Here is a 19,525-nt window from a genome sequence, read left to right as displayed (position 1 = left end):
TCTTTGCTGGTGAGGGTAGTGATGAGGGAGCAGAGATTTCTAGAGACACGCTTGTGCTAGAGAGGAACTCTGAGGAGATCGTTTTGGATTCTGCTGATGGAGGAAGGAGAGGCAGATCAGTTACCCAAGCCTGTCAGCTCTGCAGGGTCCTAGTTATTCTGAGAGGCATAAAAGTTGCTGGCTACACTGTTTTCACTCAACTGTGGTCACGTGTGCCTTTGCCATACGCTGTTGTAATATTCCGGAGGAGGATGGGCCTGCCTGGAGGAAGTGGGTCACTAGAAGTGAGCCTTTAAATCCCACCGTTTCCAGCCTGTGCTCTCTGCTTTCTGACCTCTACCATGCAAACAGCCACTGCTCCATGTTTTTGCTACCACAGGTATAGCTACTGTGCCAAACCATCCCGTCATCGATAGAAGGAAACTCATCCGAAACCTGTCCCCCTCCGTAAGTTGCTTTTGTGGGCTACTTATTTGACCACAGTGACGCAGGAGACCTAATACAAAGTAAAATGCGGCAAAGAAAGAAATGTGAGGCTTCCTGGGGTTCTCAAATCTAAATAGTGGTCTAGAAGCTGGGGATCCAGCAGTAAATGCTGTGAGGTGTCCTGCAAGAGCTCTTGCCAGTTCTTTCGGGGTGTCTGATGCAGAGTGAATCATGGCACTTAGAAAACGACATGTTTACAGCCGGGAAAGCGATGGGAAAGAAAAATGCCTGGCGTTTGATGTATGTAACAATGGGACTGACCTAGATTGAAAGGTCACCTGCATCCTTTCTAAGGAGCCTCCACAGTTAATACAAGAATGAAAAAAAAAATAGGTCTTAGCAACGACACAGAGTAGCAAAGAGAGTGCTTTTTTAGAAGTAAAAAGCTTGTGAAAAGACCCTAAGGCAAGACACGGTTGAGTGTTCTTGGAACGGAAAGGAAATGGTTGTGGTTGGAGGTTAGAGAGAAAGGGAGAGGATGGAGCCAATTAAATTTGGATAGGAAAGCAAACACTTGGGACAAATTATTCAGTGCCCGAAGGCCAAAGAGTTTGGTTTTATTTTAATAGGGAGACATTGAATAATTTAATCCAATTTATGGGAGGGGTAGCGGCTGGCTTTTTATTTTAGATTTTTTTAAAATGTCTATGGAAGATAGCAAAGCAGCCCAGACTCTTGTTGTCCTTCAGAGGCCATCACCTGGTGAGTGACACTGTACCAATCAACTCCTTGTAGAGGAAATCAGTGAAGGATCTAGAAAGATGAAGGTCCAAGCAGAAAAAAGCTCCAAAATTATAGGACAACTGTGACGTTCCATTCACCTTTGCCCCACTCTCTCCTTGATACGACAGGAAGAACCAATTCCTGGTTACTCCTCCAGGATGTAGCTCAGATTAGTGAAGCCCAGACACATCTGTACAGGTCCCGGTGACCCCATAGTGCCACTGGCACAGAGTTTCCATTAGAAATCACATTCGTCATAGAATACACTATGTCACTTTGCCTGTTCCGAAGACCCCAGAAATACACATTATTTCCTCATTATTCAAATGAGGCAATTAGAGTATTACAGATGTTGGGCATTACCCAAGGTCACATGTTACACAGAGGAATCAGGATTTCAAGCTGAGTCTTTCTTCCTTAAGTGTATGGGTTCTTTGTCTCTGCCAGGTCAGAGAAATCTTTGAAAGAAAAGGCAATAGTCTGATGGGGAATAGGAAATCTACTTCCTTCTCTCGTTTCTCCACTTCATTTCATAAGGGAATTGCCTTATGCTATGGCTGTTTGTCCTTGAGTAACCTAACCATTCGTATAGTTTTTTCTATTTTTTTTTTTTTGCATGTGTTTTTGAGACTAACAATTGGTTACTTCTGTGTATCATCTGTTAGTTTTTACTGATGGCTTCCTCATATCCCCTCTGCTATAGGTGCTCACTTTATATATAGTGTACATGCTTAAGATTCCCATCACCACTCTGCATTTTTCCTCTCCTAGATCCCTTATTGCCCAAATTTGATATAATTTATTGCATTAACAGTATCCATGCTGCCTTCTTGTGATATGACTATATTGCTAACAAATAAAGAAATACAATTGTTTTTTTTTTCAGAGAATAGTGAGCTACGTAAGTGAAAGGGATCTAGTAAGAAAACCCCAGTATTTAAACCTGAAATACAAGGTCTTGTCTATGAGTAATATTACAAGCAGGAAAAGATACTTTTTCCTCTGTCTTAGTCAGGGTTTCTATTCCTGCACAAACATCATGACCAAGAAGCAGCTGGGGAGGAAAGGGTTTATTCAGCTTACACTTCCCACATTGCTGTTGATCACCAAAGGATGGAGGACTAGAACTCAAGCAGGTCAGGAAGCAGGAGCTGATGCACAGACCACGGAGGAATGTTCTTTACTGGCTTGCTTCCCCTGGCTTGCTCAGCCTGCTCTCTTATAGAAACAAGACTACCAGCCCAGAGATGGCACCACCCACAAGGGGACCTCCTCCCTTGATCACTAATTGAGAAAATGCCTTACAGCTGGATCTCGTGGAGGCATTTCCTCAACTGAAGCTCCTTTCTCTGTGATAACTCCAGCCTGTGTCAAATTGACACAAAACCAGCCAGTACAATCCCCCTTTTAGTTTCATGTATGCTTATCTCATGATCAGGTTACCTGTATGTGTTGGGGAGAGTGAACTTAACCCAGCAACACGGCTTATCATTGCTGATTCTGGTCACACACTCAGGTAGTGTTGGTCAAGTTCCTCCACTGTCCCTTCCCCTCCTCCAGCCCCCTGCTGCTTTGTCTCCCTGTCCTCTGCAAGAGTCACTGTGCAGAGCTAACATTAAAGGGATAGGAAATCACCTCAAGTTTGTTTGAAAGCAGAGTAATTCCATAGATAGATTACTTGGGATTCTTCTTCTAGGAAGAGTCATCTCTCCTCTTTATTCCTTCATTGATTAAGTAAAAATGAACCCAGATACTCCTTGACAGTGCTACAAAATTACACACGTTTCATAACTGTAAATATCTCTAAAGTGTTCCCAGAAGTAAGCTAAAACACAATTTTATTTTACTCCAACTCTTAAGCTATCGCCAAATAGGTTATTCCATTTATTTTCTCTTGCCTGTAGTAACCTCCTACTCCAACACTAAGAAATTTAGCTTGCCAAGGTTTCTGTGAGCTCATATATGCATCTTTCCTTGGAGTTATGCCTCTAGTTCTTACACTCTTTCTACCACCTCCTCCAGATAAGTCCCTGAGCCTGGATGGGAGGAGTGTATAGAGAGATCCCACTCAAGGTGAGTGCTTCAGAGTCACCTGCACATGGTCTAGTTATGGGTCTCTAGAAGCTTCTAAGATGAGGGTTCCACAAAGCATAGGTATATAGGTACAGCGATATGTTGGTAGGAGTCATTGCATTGCTACATTTATTTAAGCAGAATAATTATAGATTAGGTGTGTCCTTAGGGCCCATGACAAACCTAATCTTGCCATCATTAATTGTGTCAGGCAAATTGTGTCCCCTCCTGGGACATGTCTTCAATCTAAGCAAAAAGTGGTTGGTAATTCCTATAATGTTTGTGTCACTGTTGCACAAGTGGGTACATCTCTCCACAAGGTTGCTATTATAGCTTATGAGGTTCATAGTTGGATTCAGTTGATGACTACTCCCCTACTAATGTGTAAAGCATATTCCTGCACAATGAATCTTAGTAGGGGTGAGCACCAGCTTGATTTAGCCACATTCAAACATAAGTATGTGGTGTCTTCTGCAATAGGGTCATATACCAGGTGGTGGAAAGTAACCTGTAACACTGGCAAAAGTCTGTAATGTTTGGGGCAGGGGAGTCTATGGTATCCCTTTGTCCAATGACTCAAGAAGATATGATCCATTCTTGGCAATGGGGGTTTTATTTGGTATTATATTTTGAGTAGTTGGGGCAGTGTGTCACCCAATACATGGTAACTCCATTTAAACCCTTTTATATGTATATATTCTAGGAGGTGTCTACATTAGTGGGTTTTGACATGGCTTTTAAAAGTCTTTAATGCAAAGTCATCTTCTCTCTACATCCCTTCCTCTACCCTGCCCTCTCGCCCACCCTTATTTAATCTTCCTATTCTAGCTTACTCTTTATCCTTTTATAATACTGTGTTCTATTTCCCTTTCATCGGAAGATCATCTTATACTCCCTGGTCCCTTATTAGCTACATAACCTCTGTGAATATTCTGAATGAAACACACATATTTAAAGCTTAAAACGTAATATACACATAAAAGAGAAAACATGTAATGTTAGCCTTTCTGGGTTTGAGCTACCTCACTCAGGATGATTGCTTCTAGCTCCATCTCCCTGAATGTTTCATAATTTAATTTTTCTTAATAATTATATACTAGTCCATTGTATAGATGTACCACATTTTCACTATCTATTCCTCTGTGGATGGACATTTTTGCTGTTTTCAATTTCTGGCTATCATGAATAGAGCAGCAGTAAACATAGATGTGGAAGTATCTTTGTAGTAACATATAGAGACCTTTAGGTACTTGCCAAAGAGTGGTATAGCTGATTCTTGTGGCTCATTTTCAATGTTTTGAGTAACCTATTTTGACTATAGTAGTTTGTACTACCACCAGCAATAAGGTTATCCTCTTGCCCCAGATCCTTGCCAGGATATACTGTCATTTGTTTTTATTGATCTTGACCTTTTTGTGGACTGGGATAACATTAAAAACCTCAACGTAGTTTTAATTTGTGTTTCTGCAATGGCTAAGGATGTTGAACATTTATACATATTTTTTTCAGTCATCTGTGTTTCTAACTTCTAGGGACTCTTCATTAAGTTCTATATCATAGTATAAAATACAGCTATTTGCTTTCATGATGTTCAGTATTTTGAGTTGGTATATACTTGATGTTAAGACCAGCACAAGTTCAAAGTAGACAAGATCCCAACATAGAGAAGGGAAATTGGATACGTAGTTCCACCCCAACCACTCTGTTTGCAACTCACAGCTGCTGGGAGAGGGGAAGTCAATTTTCTTCAGTGGTGCAGCACTGGGTACATACGCCACACCCCAGGGCAGGTTGCATGCTCACAAAACACTCCACGCTTTGTTTTACTTTTTTATTCTGTGCCTTTCTGGCTTTGTTTTGGTTTGGATGTTTTGATAAAAGAGAGAGAGAATATGAAGTTGGGCATTAATGGGAGAAATCTGGGAGGAATTAGGGGAAGGAAAAGACAATGATCAAACTATCATGTAAGAAAATACCTAATTAAAAAATGCTAAAAAAATAAAAAATTTAAAAAAGAATAATTTAAAAAAGAAATTTAACCTGTTCAGTTCTTAGAGACATACATATTAATCTCAGAATTCTCAAACTGCACCATCATGGGAAATAGTATAAAATACAATGCAGGGCTAATATGTAATCCTCTGTACTCCAACCATTGCCACTGCTTTGTAGGTTTGCTCATCTCAGTAAAATTGTCTCTGGTATTAGCAATGCAGTTAGACTTTTTGCCATAATATAATTCTCTCCTTGAGTCCCTTCAGCACCTAAGGATTTAAAAATTTGCCTGTATTGAAGCTTGTTCTTTATGTTGTAACATTTGATATGTTTCAATGAGTACAAAGTGTCATGTGTCTACATTTGTAGTGTCACAGACAGTAGTAGTACCACTGTCTAAAGATGCTTAGTGTTCTATTTTATGCTGTCCCTCCTAAGTCCACAGGAATAGTGTGTATATTCATTGTATTTATAGTTTTGATTTTTCTAGGTATCAGGATCATAGACATGGAGCTTTTCAGACTGTCCACTTTCACTCAGCAATGAAATTGTGGTTTATCAGTGCTTTTGTGTGACTTGATCACTCTTGTTTACACCACTGAATGGTATTCTGTGGCGTGGATTTGTGGTTTGTGTGTTTCCCTACTGAAGGCATATTGGCTGCCTTTATATGGGTATGCAGGTGTCAGTTTTAAGAGTATATTGTGCATCACATAGTTAGATCATGGTTTTTAATCTAACAGTTCATCTGTGGTCTTTAAATAGTGAGTTGAAGTTGTTTGCATTTGAGGTCATTGTTAATAACTGCTATTCTTTATGGTTTTACTGGTTGTTCTGGTAGGCTGAATTCTTGGTAAATCAACGCCCCACTTTAGTATAAAATGTTTTGCTGATTTTCTCTGTTGGGCATTATGGATTCCTTTCTAGCTTTCTTCTCCTCCATGGTTCCTCTGAATTGCATTCTTTCTTTAGTTTTCTTTGATGAGGCTATCTTTGTTCTCTTACAACTTATAATGTTGAACACATTTTCATATATTCACTTCATATATATATATACACACATATATATACATGTATACACACATACATATACATATATGTATATATATATATATATATATATATATATTCTTTGATTGTATCTATATATCCACTGACCATTTTTAAAATGAAGTGGGTTTGTTACTGAATTTTATGAGGTTTTTCATATTTAGGATACAAGTACTTAAGCATATATATGTATATTTCTCACACAATTTTTCCTATGGGTCTTTTCTATTCAGTAATAGAGCATCTCTTAAGTTATATCTCAAATTCATTAATATTTCTTTCATATATGTTATTTTGTTATAGTATTTAAAAATTTATCAACACTAGAGATTTTATTAGATAGTCTATGGTTCTTGGCAGCATTATCATTTCAAGTAGCATTTCTTCATTCATATTGTATACATATATATGTAATAAGTATATATGTCTGTAGGTATACACAAATGTTTATATGTTAAATATGTTTTTAAAGTAACCATGACATAAAATTCATCAACAAATCCAAAATCATGCAGAGTTTCCTTCAAATTTCTTCCAAAATTGTTATAATTTTGATATTTATACATGGGTATATTATCAATTCTTTTAGTTGATTTTCCTTTCCTCATTGAATTGCCTTGTGGGGTGGTTTTTTTTTTTTTGACAAAAATAAGTTGACATTATTGGTTTGAATATATTTCCATGACCTCTAGTCTGTTCTCTTGATCTGTGTCTTATCTTACCAACACTATGTCAACAGCCTGATGGTGGTACACAATGACAAAACTTAGAATACAAAGGCAGGAGAAGCAAGAATTCAAGACCAATTTGGAATACATAGGAATACCTTTTCCCATAGGACAAAATAAAATAGAATAACATCAAAACACTGTATAGTACATGTTAAAAGTTACTATAATAAATGTGAATGCTATGATTTATTACTCTTTTTCAAGATGATTTTTCCATCCTAAGTCTGTTTCCTTGCCATATCAACTTTAGAATAGAATGCTGGAATTTGAGTGAGATTATCTTAACTTCATAGATAAAATTGGGAAGATCTGATCTCTTAATAATAGTGTGTCTTCTAGGACTTGGGCATAGGCTATTTGTCTACTTACATTGATGAATTCCCTTTATCAGGATATTACAGTTTTCTAATTGCATATATTTTAGTTTATTTGTGTTTCAATATTCATTGTTTCCCCCATGCTATTTCAAGCAATTGCATGTCTAAGTGAAAGTGGATAAAATAACATAATTAAAAATTTTTAAATTCAAATTTCCTATTGATGATGCATAGGAAGGCAACGTACTTTTAAATACCGACTTTAAATTTTAATATATTTTATTATCAGATATATTTAAATTGATCTTGGTATATCTTCTATGATCAATGAGTTATTCATCTGGTCTTCACTTTTTAAATATTTGGGGATTTTTCTAGATGCCTTTCAGTTAGACATTTCAAGTTTAATTCCTTTGTGGTTTGAAGGAATACTTCCTATAACTATGTTATTTCTATATTTTTTAAAGGTGAGATTTATGGCCCATAATGAAGTTCATCTTGGTGAGTGTTCTAAGTTTCAGAAGAATGTATATTCTGATTTTATTGAGTGAAATAGTCTATAAATGTCAATCAGATAAAGTTGATTGATGAGGACTGACAGGTGGCTTGTAATGTTTACTGATATTCTGTCTTCTTGACTTATTACTGAGTGTGGTATTAAAGTCATTAACCACAATGATGCATTTGGCTATTTGTGCTCTAAGTTCTTCCAGATTTTGCTTATGAATTTTAATACCCTGTTGTTAGATGCACACACAATCAGGGTTACTGTCCTTTTGGAAAACTGTCTAGAATTCTGCAGCCTTCTCTTTGGTCCTGCTTATTTTCCTTGCTTTGAAGTTGGGCTTGTCTGACATTAATATAGTTATTACAGTTTCTTTTGATCTGTATGACTATGGTATAGACTCTCCATTCCTGTACTTTCAATCTATTTGATGGTCCAGTTTCAGACTTCTGATTGTGAATGGTTAGTTTCCTCAAAACTTCATTAAAAAGACTGTCATTTCTGATTGTGACATTTTGGCCCCTTTATCAAAGATCAGTTGGCTTCATGTGCATGTGTTTATTTCTCTATGTGTGAATACACACACACACACACACACACACACACACACACACACTATAAATAGTTATATGCATATATGTAATTATATATCTGTATATATTTGTGTATACATGCAAATATGCATGCATATATGCAAGCTATTTTGTCACTTCTAGCATTTTTCATAATTTCTTTGACTATATTTCTCTATGGTTGCATGTGAATTATATAGTTACCGTTTCCATTTTTATGAAAAGTAGCAAAGGGTTGTTTGAATTTATAGAATGCTTCAGGTAATATGGATATCTTAATATTGATGTTCTAATTCATGAAGGCAGAATATCTTTCTATTTTGCATTTTCTTCAGGTTAATTTCATGTTTTATATTCTTTTCTTTTTTAATTTTATTTTTAATTTATTTTTACACCCCATATTCCATTTCTCGGTCCCCCTCTGACTGTTTCACATCCCACACCTCCTCCCCACCCCACCTGACCTCTAAACTCCCTGGGGCCTCCAGTCTCTCGAGGGTTAGGTGCATCATCTCTGAATGAACACAGACCTGGAAATCCTCTACTGTATGTGTGTTGGGGGCCTCCTATCAGCTGGTATATGCTGTCTGTTTGGTGGTCTAGTGTTTGAGAGATCTCAGGGGTCCAGATTGAGACTGCTAGTCCTCCTATAGGGTCGCCCTTCTCCTCAGCTTCTTTCAGCCTTCCCTAATTCAACAGCAGGGGTCAGCTGCTTCTGTCCATTGGTTGAGTGCAAATATCTGCAACTGACTCTTTCAGCTGCTTGTTGGGTCTTTCGGAGGGCAGTGATAATAGATCCCTTTTTGTGAGCTCTCCATAGCCTCAGTAATGGTGTCAGGCCCTGGGACCTCCCCTTGAGCTGCATCCCACTTTTGTCCTGTTGCTGGACCTTCTTTTCCTCAGGCTCCTCTCCATTTCCACCCCTGTAATTCTTTGAGACAGGAGCAATTATGGGTCAGAGTTGTGACTGTGGGATGGCAACCCCATCCCTCACTTGATGTGTTGTCTTCCTACTGGAGGTAGGCTCTATAAGTCCCCTCTCCCTATTGTCAGGTGTTTCATCTAAGGTCCCTCCCTTTGAGTCCTAGGAGTCTCTGACCTCCCAGATGCATTCTGGGGGTCCCCCAACCTCCTATTTCCTCAGGTTGCTTGTTTACATTCTTTCTGCTGGCCCTCGGGGCTTTAATCTTTTTCCCTCACCCAATACCAGATCAGGTTCCCCTCCCTCTCACTCCCCCTTCACAATGTTGGTTAAATGGTATTATTCCCTTGGTTTCCTTTTAAACTATTATTATTAAATGTTATATTTTATTTCAAGTCAACACATCTGTCTATAGTCTAGGCTGGTCTACAACTCACTACGTTGCCCAGTCTGGCCTCAAACTCATGACAGTCTTGCTGGCTGGGCCTTCCATAAGCTAGTATTACAAGTATGAGCAACCACACAGGCTAAAAGTTGCACATCTTGAGCTGTGGATTGTCTGTAGATCATTTTAGTGTCTAATGAAAAATATTAAAAATATATATTTCAATTATATAGCGAAAGCCTCAGAGTACAGTGAGAAAACGCAGAGTGTTGAGAGGTTAAGATGACTGCTTAGCAGCAAATCCAGGGCAAACATCCAGAACAAACATCCTAGCAAGTGAGAACAATACTATCAATAAGAAGACAGGACACAGAAATAGCATCATAGCAAACTGCAAACAAAAGCCGATGAAATGTTAAGTCTGAGGATGATAAGCAATCTCTTCCCTGGGACTGGAAAGAAAACCATACTTCTGAAATGGATAAAGAAATGGCATGGACAAAAAATAAGATTTTTATACTTTTTAATTTTTTTGTTATTTATGCATCTACATGTGTATTTGGTAAGTGTGTATGCCACAAGAGGGAATGTCTTCAGCAGAAAGAAGAGGGTGTCACATCCTCTGGGGCTGTAGTTACTGGCAGCTATGGGTTTCCTGATAATGGGTTTTGGTAACTGAACTTGGGTCCTCAGAAAGAACAGTAACCGCTGAGCCATTTCTCCAGCACTAGAAGGTATTTTCACGCATCACAATTCTACATGTGTCTCTATTTAAAATCGTTTCCCATAGTCATTAAGTAGTCAGGTCTACCTGCTTCATTCATGAAATTATTGACGAGCATGATCTTTGACCCAGCTTATTTTCTTTTCTCTGAGTCTGGGATATGGATTATCCTATTAACTGTCCCTCACAGTCTCAGATGATGATATCACACTCATAAAAACAAATGAATCATGTTAGAAAAATCTTTACGATGAGCATGGGTCTACTAGAACCAACACATCTTATTTACCCAGTAAAAAATATATAATGAGTTAATGTTCAATATATCTCCTCTCACAGACCAGAAGTTATTACACGGTGTCACGAACCTTTGTTTCTGCTGTCTTTAAGATTAGGTCTTCTTTAGTGGCATCAAATGTTTTGTTTAATTTTTCCTTAGTGTGCATCACCTCTTAATATACTTACTTATTTTTATGCTTAAATGTATCATCTTTTAATGTATTTATGCATTTTATGCTTAATTTGAATGTGGATCAAAGGATAATTAGCAGCACTATTCACTATAGTTATCAGTGTTCTTGGAGGATCTTTATATTAACTTGGAAAACTAAGAAGTTAAACATAGATATATGCTCTTGGAGTTTGCCTATCTCTTTCAGTTGTCATTTTTCTCTTCTTTATCTTCACCCCCCTCATCACCAACCTCTGCATCTTCCCCATCCTCCTCTTTCCCTTTTCTCACTGTGTTGCCTGGGCTACTCTCAAGTGCCTGTGCTCAAGCAATCCTCCTGCCTCACCCTCCAGAGTAGTTGAAACCATACACAGGCAACACCGTGCACAGATGCAATTGCCCTATCTTACAATGAAGGATACGAGGTGAGGTAGAAGGATCTCCCCAAGCTCGTAGGCCCCATCCTGCTCTGGAGAGAATCTTCCCTATGATTTACCAGTCTTCCTCTCAGCTCCCTGGCTTACCTCTCACTTTGTGAGAGAAAATTAATCCCTTCTTTATGTTTTTAATGAAAATGGAATTCTACTAAAGAACAATATGTCCAGAATTTCTCATTGGGGTGTCTCAGGAGAGGAAACAGGGCAAGGGAGATGGTGTAGAGCAGTGATTCTCCACGTTGGCAGTCACATATCAGATATCCTGCATATCAGGTATTTACATTACAATTCATAACAGTAACAAAATGACAGCTATGAAGTAGCAATGAAATAATTCTATGGTTGGAGTCACCAGAATATAAGAATCTGTCTTAAAGTGTCACAGGCTGAGGACCACGGGCTTAGAGCTTATTTGGAGTTATATTTTCATAGCAAGGCAATATTTTTACTTATAGTTTCAGAGATGAGGGGGCAACTCAAATGTCTACAAAATACCATTTGCTTTCTCTACTAATTCATTAGGAATTATTTTCTGCATGTGTATGTATGCATGGTATGTACATCTACATATTTGCAGGTGCAAATGTATGTTGCTGTCTGTGTATATGGCTCATCTCTCAGCCTCTAACAGAGGCTTGTCACGCCCACTTTACTTACCTAGGTTTAGCCAGCCTGACTGCTGTTCAGGTCTGTGGTTACTTGATACTGAGACACTGAGGCATTTTACATTTTTATCCCCCATAACTAGGACTTATCCTCAAACTCCAGTAAGAGCCCACAATGCCAGCTCCCACCAGCAGAGGAACGGTAGGGTGAGTTTGCTGCACACAGAGAAACCCATAATCTAGATTTAGGGGGGCTCTGTCCTCTTTTCCATTTTAGATGAACATCCATGGTATAACATGCACGCGATGCAAAGGAGTGGTTTCTCCTCCGTGTAAACCGATTTAGGACTACGAAGGCATCAGTGTGCAGCCCCACTGAGCATGATAGTCTCTGACATAGTACTAAATTGATCATAGCCGCTTCTCTTCACCAGTGGACCTATAGCCCCAGGGGTGTGCTCCTCCCAGGAGCAAGTAAACCATTTCCTAACAGCCTCTTGATATAAAATTTTACAGGAATCTATGTGGAAGGTGTGCTGGGTCTCATAAGATAGATTGGCTATGAGCTTCTCAATTTTGGTGTTCTTGGCTTATGGGGGTTTGGGGACTTTCCCACAGGGAGATGAAAAAGGCAATATAGACAACTATAATTATATATATGTCAGTCTTATCGTTAGGAACTCGAAGGATGTAGTAACAATCCATTTGTCCTTGTCTTCTGTAGCCTTCTTCAGCAGGTGTCAAGGTTCACAGGGTGACACTGGCAACCCCTTACCCCTGGAGGGATGGTGAGGACCACAGAGTATAGACCTTTGCATGTTGGCTCCAGGCTCCACATCGAGATTCTGCTTACTCATACAAAGTCACCAGGCTGGAACTTGTTGACAGGCTCAAACACCAGCAAGGGCTCCAACCATCTGATGAATAGTCCCCTGGATCTGCAGGAAGGCCTGAAAGGATGTTGGGAGGGGATAGCTAGTCATTTCTGCTCTATGAAATTCATGATATGCGGCGCATCATCAGGCCCTTAGGAAGGCAAAACTTAGGAGGTGGGCCCAATTTGCCCTGGTCTCAAGAACATATTTTGTTTACTTGTCTTGAGCTTTGTGGCCTCTGGGCACAATGTAGGGTTCAATCAACATTTAGGACCTTTGTTAGATTTAAGGAAATATTGGTCATGAAGACCAGGTCATTGCTGGACCATAGGTAACAGGGCAATCCAATTCTAGGAATAATATCTGGGCTGAAGTAACTCCTAAACCTTAGTTGTCCCCACATGGGTGGCCTGGGGGAGTCTGGTGGTCATCTGTTTTCCAATCATGGCAGGGAGTATGGGTCTCTCATCCAGCAAGAACTATTGCCCATTTCTTTGTTGCTGACCCTTCAGGTTGGTATCTTTCCTTTTGGACTGTTTATTTTCTTTGTGCATGGGTTGGGCTCTGGAGCGATTCAGATTTAGGTAGAGAGGTCCCACTAGTTCTAGGCTTGTCTTCTGGACCATGTCACCAGAGCAACAGCAGCAATTACCACAGCTGTAGCCACACTCATGGTTGGAAAGTGGGGCATGGTGCTGGGGTGGGGGTAGCCTGGTGGCTGAGATCACAGGATAGCTCACTCTCTTCCTCCATTTTAGATCAGTTTCTCTACCTAACAGAACTGACAGACACATACAGAAAAACATATTATAAAGACGACCAGGGGTGGCTATCACATACTCATATACCTGGACAGACCTAGGGAGTCCAGTGAGACATCTCACACAGATCCTGGGACTGGTCACATCTGGCCTCTTCTTTCTGTCCTAAACAGAAGGTGCCTTAAGCAGACTTACATCAGTGGTGATAGACCAAGCATCTTTGACTTTGAGATGATTTAGGTGCCAGATTCCCTTAAGGTGTGAGGGGTTAGATAGCAATTGATCAAAGGGGGTCCAGCGTCCCTGGGATGTTTCAGGTTGGACTCCCTAGGGGTCGGTCCCTTGACCACCTCACTCTTCTTTTGTTCTGCCAAAGGACTCTGAGAATCTGTTGTCTTAAGGTCTGGTCTCTTGGGACCTTCAAAAAGGTTGTGGGGTATCCACTAGAGAAGACAACTCATACAAGCCCAAGCCAGTAGAAATCTACATTAGCCAGCCAGCTACTATACTGGGTTCCAAGGCCTGAGTGGTATTACCATCATGGAAACTATTGTGCTAAGGTCTTATGGGGGGCTGTTACGTGGCCTCCCAAGTGCTAGGATTGCAGGTGGTCACCACACCTGTCTATCGTTGAGTTCTAGATATCCTAAACAATAAGTTCTTATGATTATTTAATGTTTAGAATATGTGTACAGAGTTATAAAAAGTTGAAAACACTGCCAAACTTTTTATTTTTTAACCAGTTTGCTTCAAGTACTTTTAAAAGAGAGCATTTCATTGGAGATTCTACTGGGTACATTTACCTCCTTATCTTTAGGGCTGTATATCCCCAGCCGTGTTCTATAAGCTCATTTCTACCAGTATAGGAAGAGACTAATGGGTCTTAAGTGGGCAGCTTGGGGAAAGAAAAGATACCTAGTTGCAGCTCTTTAGGGGTAAGATGATAGTAATATTCAAGTCTTTTTTTTAACAAAGCAAGCAATTTATACACACACCTGTTTTAAATCAACAGTTTTCACCAATCTATGGATAAGAGAGCAGTTCAGCAGATTCCCCATGAAGCACACACCAGAGCAAGTCTTCAATTTAAAGGATGTTATAGCCTGGGAGGCCCCTTGAGAATCTGGATTAATGGGGCTGCTCGGAGAATGGCAGAGCATAGGAAATCCAGCAAGGGAACATGCAACACTTGGAACCGAAAGCTAGAATGCTATCTCCTGAGGCAAAATTGGGGAGAAGAAGGTCCACAGATGTTACAAACATACTGATGACATCAGTTTTTCCTCTTGTGTTCCCGGCTTTGAGGATGCAGCAAAGGTTGGCCTGTAAGCATGGTAACGGTAGAAGAATAAAGTGAATATTCCGGAGGAAATGGTTAATTATCACAACTCAGTTTCCACACACCTGGGGGATCCGGCTACCTGTGATTATCAACAGACGGAGCTGGCTCCCACCTGTGGGAAGTCATCCGCGACAGGAGTTCTTTTCCTTTTTGCCTGTGAGTTGGACATTTTGACTTAGAACTTGAATTAGAAAGCACAACGGACAAAAATCACTTCAGTTGAAGAGGTAAACTGCAGGTCACATCCTCACAGACAAGATGTGATTAGCTGTGTTGCTTCCTTTTAGAGCCGTGGTTCTCAACCTGTGGGTCGAGATCTTTTCATAGGGGTCACCTAAGACCATCAGGAAACACAGATATTTGCATTAAGATTCATAACCGTAGCAACATTATGGTTATGAAGTAGCAATGAAAATATTTTTAAGGGTGGGGGTAACCACAACAAGGGTCTCTGGATGAGGGAGGTTGAGAGCCACCATTTTTGGGGGAAGAGGAATACATGGTTCAAAAGAGATGAAGAGGTGTTGGTGCTGAGTTTTGCAATGCCACCCCTGGCTTTGTGAGCCAGTGCTGGGAATCTGAACTCTGTCTTCCTGATAATGCGCAGATTTCTCTACTGAGTCAGTGATGTGCCCCAGACCATTATCAAATCTTTAAGAAAGTGGCCTTAGAGAAGTTTGGTGAGAGTTGTTTGCATACCCCCAAGGCCTCTTCATTGTCCAGCGTTAAGTACAGCAGAGGAAAGGGAGATATTAATGAAGTGAAACCCACTAGAATCCAAAGTACAGTGATTTGTTTTCTTCTCTGGGGGTGGCAGGGTGAGGTGGGGTGTGGATTGCTGGGCATGGAACTCCCTGCTTAAGCATGCTGGGTGAGTACTCTGCCCACTGAGTTACACTCACGGCCCTGGTTTAGTCTTAAATGAAGCATAAAAAGAGGAGCAAGTCAATCCAGTGGTTGAATTGCAAATATGTCTAAGTAGAAAGAGAAGGGCCTATGTTAGAAAAAGGGGGGAGGGAGGCAGAGGCAGAGGCAGACAGATCTTTTCAAGTTCAAGGCCAGCGTGGTCTACATAGCAAGTTCCAGGACTGTCAGAACTACACAGAGACACCCTGGCTCAAACAAACAAACAAACACCAAAACATTAACAAAAAAGGAAATTGTTCAGTTCACAATGAAATCTAGAGACCAGTTGTACTGGCTATTTTTGTGTCAACTTGACACAGCTGGAGTTATCACAGAGAAAGGAGCTTCAGTTGAGGAAATGCCTCCATGAGATCCAACTGTAAGGCATTTTCTCAATTAGTGATCAAGGGGGAAAGGCCCCTTGTGGGTGGGACCATCCCTGGGCTGGTGGTCTTGGGTTCTTAAGAGAGTAGGCTGAGCAAGCCAGGGGAGGNAAGCCAGTAAAGAACATCCCTCCATGGCCTCTGTATCAGCTCCTGCTCCCTGACTTGTCTGAGTTCCAGTCCTGACTTCCTTTGGTGATGAACAACAGCATGGAAGTGTAAGCTGAATAAACCCTTTCCTCCCCAACTTGCTTCTTGGTCATGATGTTTGTGCAGGAATAGAAACCCTGACGAAGACACCAGTCCTAACTGCAAATTATTTGATGGTATGCTGTGGTCGAAGCACACATTATTTTTATGTTTATCTCTCTGAGGTGTTGAAGCACGGGGCTTCTACATTCTCCCTTATTTTATCTTTTTGAAACATAATTTTTGTTGTCAGTTGCCAGGAACTCTGATACCAAAAGCAGAATTTGTCTATTTTGTTCCTACACACACAGAGATCAAAATTGAGGAACGTGCAGTTGCCCCTTCATTGTACCAGGAACTATCTCTCTCTCTCTCTCATATTTTTTTTTCTATTCTGCTTTACCCGCTTGTGTTTATACCTTCCTAACTTGTTTCTTTCAGAATAATTTCCCAAGAGTCAAATCCTAGCCAAGTGTAAACTTTATATATTGAGGCGGGCATAAACGCTAGCGTGAGGCCTTTTCAGAACTTGTAAAAGGTTGATGGGTACTTCAAGGATAAAGTTGTAGAGGTTTTCATATCAGAACAGCTGCACTTACATTTTCCATCCCAAACGCCCCCTCCCTCATGCTATTCAAAGTTGGAGGATAATTAGAAAACCAGCTTCCTAAGAGAAGATAAAATGGCTTTAGAACACGCAACATCCATTGCTAACCACTGACCACTCTTCCTCTCACAGTAGCAGTCAGACAGTCGCTCACACCCTGCCTGCCTGTTTATGCTAGGCATCTACATTTATGCTTTTTACAGCCTGTTTATGTGATGGCATCTGCATCTTCTTCAATTATGCAACGCCCCTTTTATTCTCATGTGAACAAATTCTTTCAGTACATATAGGACAGGAGGTAGCATGGGAAAACATTACATTATACATACAGTTGTATAAAACTGTAAACTAAATGAATGTTTTTATCTGGGTAGAATTTACATAGCTACAACAGTATACTGTATCTCTGAGAGAAACATCATCTTCTCCTTTTGGTTGTTGCTCTGCGATCCTTTAGACACAAAACAAAAATATCAAAAAAGCCCAAGTGAGAAATTGCTTGTGTCTCTTAATAAAATGGCAAACGCGTCTGTCAAATTCCTAAAGAACTGTAAATGGCTTATACTGGTGATGTTTAAATCGCAGACATAATTACATTAAAGTAACTTTGTTTCCAGGGGAGTGTGAATAATTAAAAAGCACCGGCTGATCTCTGATAGTAAAAGAAACGTGTCTTAATAACACACAAGCACAAGAAACTGGAAAAGGAAGAGCTTAGAGCTTAGGTAGGAAGATCATTTTAGAGTTACCGATTTCTGGATTTTCACATTTCCAGCTTATCATTGGGCTTGTACCAAAACATGCTATCTATTAGTCACACATGGATGACATTAGGAAGGAATCAGCTGTGCCGTTATGTGCTCTATGTAGATCCATGACAAATATTTCCCTCCTTTCCCCTTGATCTGTCTGTCCAGTTTCCACAGGGGAGACATGAACTCCAGTTGACTCTGAATCGCCTGTGGAATTGTGGTGAGGGCCGGTATGGATAAATGAAATTCACAGATAATCTTAAAGACAATTTCGCTTTCACATCCCCCCACCCCATACCTTCAAATCATTTCAGAGACACTAATACAGAAAAATGTACCAAGCATGCTTCCTCATGCTGCTTTTCTCATGGAGGTTGATGATCTAACCAGAAGTCTCAAGAAAATGTAGGTATAAGGATGGGGGTGGTAGTGGAGTCACTGGCTTGAATTCCTCAACATTAGGTTAACATGGTGTCTTAGTCAGGGTTTCTATTCCTGCACAAACATCATGACCAAGAAGCAAGTTGTGGAAGAAATGGTTTATTCAGCTTACACTTCCACAGTGCTATTCATCACCAAAGGAAGTCAGGACTGGAACTCAATCAGGTCAGGAAGCAGGAGCTGATGCAGAGGCCATGGAGGGATGTTACTTACTGGCTTGCTTTCCTTGGCTTGCTCAGCATGTTTTCTTATATAACCTAAGACCACCAGCCCAGGGATGGCACCACCCACAAGGGGCCTTCCTCCCTTGATCACTAATTGAGAAAATGCCTTATGGCTGGATCTCATGGAGGCATTTCCTCAACTGAAGCTCCGTTCTCTGTAATAACTCCAGCTTGTGTCAAGTTGACACACAAAATCAACTGGTGTGCATGGCAATGCTTTCTTTTCCCTTGATGACCTGCCGCTCCCTTTGCCCCAGCATCTACTAGCTATAACCTGTTCTCTGGTGAGCCTAAAACTTGTACATGTTGAGAACTTCCCAGAGTGAGCAGACACTAAGGGCCCAGCTGGGCATGAACATGGCTTTAGCAAAAGCAGCATGTATTTGGTTGTTGATCGGCTTATCAATAGTCCTAACTATTTTTTGACCCAGAGGGTGTGTTTCCCAACACTTTCTGTGCTCCAGCTGAGACTTCGGGGAGGGGATGGCTCTGTCTTGTTTCACCCCCCAACTGAAGATGAGATACAACCAAACACTTGCTATCTAACCACACAACTTTGATAAGACAAGTGATCATCTCTCATTTTGGGATGTAATTGTGACAAGAATATATCTTCTAGTTCCTAAGCAATGATCAGTTATTTTGGTCGATAACTAAAAATAAATTGCTTTTAAAAAATCTGATGAAATTCCAGCTGGAAACCAGCTGGCAAGTTGTTTTCGAAAGTGGGGCTATCCTGTGAATAGGTGCCATTTTCTTCCTTATGAAAAATAAACGGATGGCTAGAACCTAGAATCCCTGCTTATTCATTTTTCAAAAAAAAAGTTTATAAGTGAGTTTGTTCTGTTTTCTTTTTATCATAAAAATGTCATTCCAATTTCTTTGGCTTCGGGGGTGAAAGTCTGGAGCATCTAAGATTTTAATCTTCAATATGTAAACACCAGGAGGTGCTGTAAGATAACATTAACTAACACCTCTGTCTTAGTCAGGGTTTCTATTCCTGCACAAACATCATGACCAAGAAGCAAGTTGGGGAGGAAAGGGTTTATTCGGCTTACACTTCCATGCT

At 40.2% G+C, this 19,525-nt stretch overlaps 1 long non-coding RNA gene across 1 annotated transcript in view; it reads left to right on the top strand.

The window, feature by feature from the left end:
* Positions 1-233: 233 nt before the first annotated feature.
* Positions 234-19,525, top strand: part of LOC110300809 — a 65,403-nt gene continuing 46,111 nt past the window's right edge. The window contains exons 1-2 of the long non-coding RNA XR_002378637.1: positions 234-447; positions 7,843-7,876. This is a non-coding gene — a long non-coding RNA (uncharacterized LOC110300809). The remainder of the gene's footprint in view (positions 448-7,842; positions 7,877-19,525) is intronic.

Source organism: Mus caroli, chromosome 8 (assembly GCF_900094665.2).
Source record: "Mus caroli chromosome 8, CAROLI_EIJ_v1.1, whole genome shotgun sequence".
NCBI classification, from domain to species: domain Eukaryota; kingdom Metazoa; phylum Chordata; class Mammalia; order Rodentia; family Muridae; genus Mus; species Mus caroli.
The sequence above is the reverse complement of the archived record's forward strand: the minus strand, read 5'-3'. Positions and strand labels throughout refer to the sequence as shown.